Source organism: Choloepus didactylus, chromosome 21 (assembly GCF_015220235.1).
Source record: "Choloepus didactylus isolate mChoDid1 chromosome 21, mChoDid1.pri, whole genome shotgun sequence".
NCBI classification, from domain to species: Eukaryota; Metazoa; Chordata; class Mammalia; order Pilosa; family Megalonychidae; genus Choloepus; species Choloepus didactylus.
The window spans coordinates 44,046,203-44,052,082 of record NC_051327.1 but is presented as its reverse complement, the minus strand read 5'-3'; the positions used below and the strand labels follow the sequence as shown (position 1 = coordinate 44,052,082).

Sequence of the window (5,880 nt, the reverse complement as noted above, 5' to 3'; positions counted from 1 at the left end):
AGAATAAGTTTGCTGACCCCTGGGATGGGGGGACACAAGTTCTGTCAGCACCCCATGCCTTAGCAAGAATGGAGAAAAATCCCCATGTTGGGACAAATCACTCTTTTAACAAAAGCACACACAGCTGGGGCAAAGCTCAAAGTTGCTTTGTTGGGATGGAAACGTATCATTAATAATGAATGTTAATATTTAATTTCCACTCTCTCTCCTAACGGGGATCCCACATGCAGGAGTTGGGCCTGTCCTCCTCGGCTCTCTGAGGCTTCAGAGCACATCGATTCTGCAAAATGTTCATTTCTCTGCGAAGAGCGTCTCCTGACATGACAGGACCCCACACGTGGCTTGTTTTCTGTCCCTTTCATTCCCATCCAAACACAACAGAAGCATGATCCCAGCATCACCGAGGGACCCTCAAGTCTCTTGGAAGCAGGATTTCTTTAGCTCTCAGTTTTCATCTCTTTCAAAGTCAGTGAGGTAGAGCAGCACAATTTTTATGGGCTTTGGAGCCAGGCAGCTATGAGTGCAAGTCCTGCTTCTGTCCTTCAGTGTGTGTGACTCCTGGCGAGTTGCCAAATGTTCCAAGCCGTAGGCTGTTTAGCAGTAAAATGGGGATAACCCCAGCATTAAAGGGTGGCTGTGAGGAGTCAAGGAAGTGACGCTCAAGAGCAACTGTGATAATCCCTCCCCAGAGGCGGGGTTGACTTTCAGCTGGTATTTGTTGGGGTGGCTGGGTCCTACTTTTTCCAGCCGGCCATTCTGATGGGTCCCTGCCCCTACCGGGTCAGATGTTCTATATTTTGAAAATCAGCCCTGGGTAGGGATGAATTCTCCCTTTTCCTTCATGGCTTCAGACGATTCACATTGGTCTACACTCATTGTGGTAGGTTGAATTACACACCACAAGAAAAGACACATTCTTAATCTTAATCCACGTTCCTGTAAAAAGGACTCTTAAAGATGTTCTTATTGGTTGAGGTGTGGCCATCTGAATCAGGATGGGTCTTTAATTCTTATCACTGGAGGCCTTAGAAAGAGAAAGCTGCAGGAAGATGCCAGAAGCCGGAAATTGGTGAAAACCGGAAGAACAGAGACAAGAGAGAGAGCTTGCCAAGGGAGGCAGAGATGCAAGACCAGGAACCCCAAGGATTGCAGCAAGCCAGCCCCAGAGCGCCACAGACTCTGGGAGAAAGTGAGCCTTGCCAATATTTTGATTTTGGACTTCTTCTAGTTTCAAAACCATGAAACTTTGGTTGTTTTTTCAGCCAACCCATTGTACATTGTGCTAGTTTGAATGTATTATGTCCCCCAAAATGCCATTATCTTTGATGTAATCTTGTGTGGGCAGACTTATCAGTGTTTAAATATGTTTAAAATGGTCAGTCTTTTATAGACACATCTTATTCTGCATCAGGAAACTTTCTGTCTCTCAAAGATGACTCCTTGTGGGGTATTGACAATTTTTTCATAGTACAGAAGCTTTTGGGGGGCTAGGTCACAGGCTGTTAATATGGTGCTTGGAATTTGGTCACTATACCCATGAAGGCCTAACAACCTGTCCAAGTCATGCGGCTAAGGGGTTGTGAGGTCAGGAGGCTATGCCACCTGCCAGCTCCGGGGAGAATTCTAAAGCTCACCTGGTCCAAGTCATATCTGATGCTCAGTTTCCATCTACAGGATCCCAGCCTTTGTAAGGATGCTCCCAGGATGGGGCAGGGATGGGGCGTGGATGGTTGGCTCACTGCCTCTCAGACTCTCCCCTTCCTTTCCTTCCCTTCCTCCCTCCCTTCCTCCCTTCCTTCCTTCTTTCCTTCCTTCCTTCCTTTCTTTCTTTTCCTTCCTTCCTTCCTTCCTTCCTTTCTTTCTATAGCTGTCATGATTGATTATTTGGTTTTCTCTAAAGGAAAACATTCTTATTTTACTGAATAAAGATACAAATCCATAACAAAATACTGTCAGACCAACTTGAACATTTTCATAATCAACTTCTGAAAAAAGTGCTGATAATTAAGAGATGCCAAGGACCACTCCAATTTGAGCATGCCTGGGCACCAGGATTTTTTTGTCAGGTTTGTGTCTTTACATTGCTACATAGTTGGGGTGGTTACTTTGCATTAATTCACCCAATAAATACATTTCATTAGGAAACAGCAGATCAATCATGATGAAATCAGAATCAAAACAGCTGAGAGGCATACAGGAAGGTTGCTTAAATATTTTAAAATTACATATAATATAATTCCTAAGAGAACAAGGACCATGATTACTATGGTCTAAATGTTAAATATTAATGCAGGAATTATCTGGAAAACTAACAGGTCACTTGTTAATCATGGCAAGGCCTTGTGGGGAAGGGGCACTCAATCTTCCAAGTGAGTTCAACCCTTCAAACACTTCTAATTTTAAGTGTTATTAAACTATATTTGAAGAGTTACTTAGTGTAAAATGTATAAAATAAGTTAAAAGGAGGAAGCAGGGGAAGGTTTACTTGTATATATGAGGTAAACATACAACTTTCCCTTCAATAGTTCCATGTATGTCCATTTCACCCACGGTAAAACATGGAAGGCTGATAGGAGATCAACGATTTCACTTATAAACAGAAACAGGACTTTTAAAATGTTACTTCAACCTTGCTTTCTTCCCATAAGGCAACTCACCTTTCTACTTTCCAATAAGCATAAATAAAAACCATATCTCGAACACTAGTTTTCACACCCTTACCTTAAAGTTTAACAATAAATTTTCCTAACAGCCAAGAAGCAAAGCACTCCTTTGTAGCAGTTTCATACAATAATTTTCAATTCACAAAACACCTGCCAATAGGGAAAATCAGCCACCCTTATAGAGAACATGAGTGTTAATATTTGGCCCCTCTGACATACAATGCAGCTATATTTGTCTTAGTATATACTCCATAAGGTACAACAATAGTCTGCAAGTTTGCATAAAGTGGGGAGTGATGACACCTTCAGTGAATGAACCTTATTTTTATAGCTTTTTGTAATAGTAGAGGTTAAATCACTTTAAGAAAAAAAGGGGGACTTTAACAGAGTAATGCACCAGCAGAATTCTGAATTCCTAACCAATGCAAATGGATACTAAATTTAAAAATGTTTAACATTGCATATTGATTAAAAAAAAACTGAACAGGAAAAACACATAAATATTTAAATCCAGCAGGACACTACCAAAAGCATACTGTACGTTCCTGTGAAATCAGTCAAGCTTTTCCAAAAGAAAACAACCTTTTAATCCTTCAGCAAGTCTCTGTGAAAATAGTGTGCTTGCAATAAAGGCAAAAGGCAGCACCAAGCACAACACCAAGGGGCTTGCTAAACCATTCAACATTATTGTCCAATCTCCTGTTTGCATGGATGGCTAACAAATGACAAGAAGTCCATTTTTACAATAGTTCAATAATTTCTTTTCACTAGTGCTGCCAGCTGAAGCCATCCTTGCATCCAAAGACCAAGAAAAAGACTAGTATGGTTGCAAAGATGAGTGTTGCCTGTGAGAGCCAGTGCACAAGCTCCGCATTCAATCAGATGTGCTCTGGCAAATCCAACAGGGAGTCCAAAAGCCAAGGCAACAATGCCTGTTGTAAGAAATACGATGAATTCCTTACAAGCATTACCCATAGCACCTGTATCATCCACCAGTCTTTTTGCCATGCAGTGGGGAATAGGTGAAAGGATGTGCAACAATAGCACAAAGAGGGGCCGGTATTGGTTGTAAATTGGAAGGGCACATCCAAGCATCAAAAACATCAGCCCAATCGCTCCTCCAAAGGATCGAAGCTTTGATGCCCGCCATGGTGGTGATGTTGCCCGTAGTGGTGGTGGCTGTCGAGGCGGCTGGCAGACCGAGACAGCTTTGTGACGACTTCTTTGACTTAATGTTTCAAGGTTCATCCGTGTTGTAGCACGTTTCAGAATGTCCTTCCTTTTTATGGTTGGATGGTGTCCTGTTGTATGTATATACCACGTTTTGTTTATCCATTCATCTGTCAGTGGACACTTGGGTTGTTTCTGACTTTTGGCTATTGTGAATAATGCTGCTGTGTTAATTTGAATTAAGTGCCCCAATTTAGACTTGTTCTTTTTTTTTTTTAATCTTCATTTTATTGAGATATATTCACATACCATGCAGTCATACAAAACAAATCGTACATTCGATTGTTCACAGTACCATTACATAGTTGTACATTCATCACCTTAATCAATCCCTGACACCTTCATTAGCACACACCCAAAAATAACAAGAATAATAATTAAAGTGAAAAAGAGCAATTGAAAAAAGAACACTGGGTACCTTTGTCTGTTTGTTTGTTTGTTTCCTTCCCCTATTTTTCTACTCATCCATCCATAAACTAGACAAAGTGGAGTGTGGTCCTTATGGGTTTCCCAATCCCATTGTCACCCCTCATAAGCTACATTTTTATACAATTGTCTTCGAGATTCATGGGTTCTGGGTTGTAGTTTGATAGTTTCAGGTATCCACCACCAGCTACCGCAATTCTTTAGAACCTAAAAAGGGTTGTCTAAAGTGTGTGTAAGAGTGCCCACCAGAGTGACCTCTCGGCTCCTTTTGGAATCTCTCTGCCACTGAAGCTTATTTCATTTCCTTTCACATCCCCCTTTTGGTCAAGAAGATGTTCTCCATCCCACGATGCCAGGTCTACATTCCTCCCCGGGAGTCATATTCCACGTTGCCAGGGAGATTCACTCCCCTGGGTTAGACTTGTTCTTAACTTTAATCTGTATCCCTGTGAGTGTGACCCCCCCCCTCATTATAAATAGGACCTTTTTGAAGATATTTATTTTGGCTAATGTGTGGCCCAGCTGAATGAGGTTGGGTTTTCATCTAGATTACTGAGGGCTTTGTAAAAGAGAAAGAAACCGGAAGCCAGATGAAGGAAAAGCCATGGGATGGGGCCAGAAGCAGGAAGCCGGAAGTCGACAGAACTGAGATGAGAAAGGAGAGGACGCTGCCATGTGACAGATGGGAAAGCCAAGGAGCACAAGGAGTGCGGCCAGCCAGAGCACTGCTAACCCTGGGAGGAAGCAAGCCTTTTAGACTCTGGAACCATGAGTCAGTAAATTCCTGTGGTTAAGCCAACCCATTGTGTGGCATTTGTCATAGCAGACTGAAAACTAAGACAACTGCTATGAACATTGGTATATATGCATCTGTTTGAGTCCCTGCTTTCAGTTCTTTGTCTCTCTTTTTCCTTGACACAGATCCAGATGTTAAAAAGTGTAGAATAAAAGCAAAGAGCATGGGTTTTGGGGTTAGATAGCCCTGAGCCCCCTCAGGTATTGGCAGTGTAACCTGGGTTATGTCATGGTTACCTCTGAGCCTCGGTTTCCTCAACTGTGACCCACCCCCCCAACCCGCCACCCCCAGAGTTGCTCTGAGGATGAAGTTAGAAGAGCACACCAAGTGCCCAGCTCCAGGACTGGCTCACAGATTGTGCTCACAGAGTGGTGGCTCTGGAAGCTCAAAATTCTTCTTATTGATGCTCTCTTCAAAGATGTCCATCCTTCATAGCCTGCAGCTTCTTCTCACTGTCTTGCACTTTTAAAATGGCTCATCAGCATCCCCTACGGCTAATCCAAATCCTTCACCTCTCCTTCAGTGACTGAAACCCATCTCAAACACGCTTAAGCAAAAATGGAACTTGGTGGCTTATGGAATGAAAGGAGTTGTTGCATGGGCCAGGGCTTTGGGCAGGAACCCTGGACTCAGTGGCACTAAGTTGCTCTATCTCTCTGTCCGTCTCTTACTCCTGCTTGTTTCAGCATCACTTTGTGACTTGGCCTCATTTTATCCTGCCACAGGAGAGCCTGTCTCACATGGCAGGGAGCTTTGAATGAGTTG

General features: G+C 42.8%; 1 pseudogene; it reads right to left on the bottom strand.

The window, feature by feature from the left end:
• Positions 1 to 3,430: 3,430 nt before the first annotated feature.
• On the bottom strand, positions 3,431 to 3,813 carry LOC119517258 (annotated as a pseudogene).
• Between the last annotated feature and the right edge of the window lie 2,067 nt (positions 3,814 to 5,880).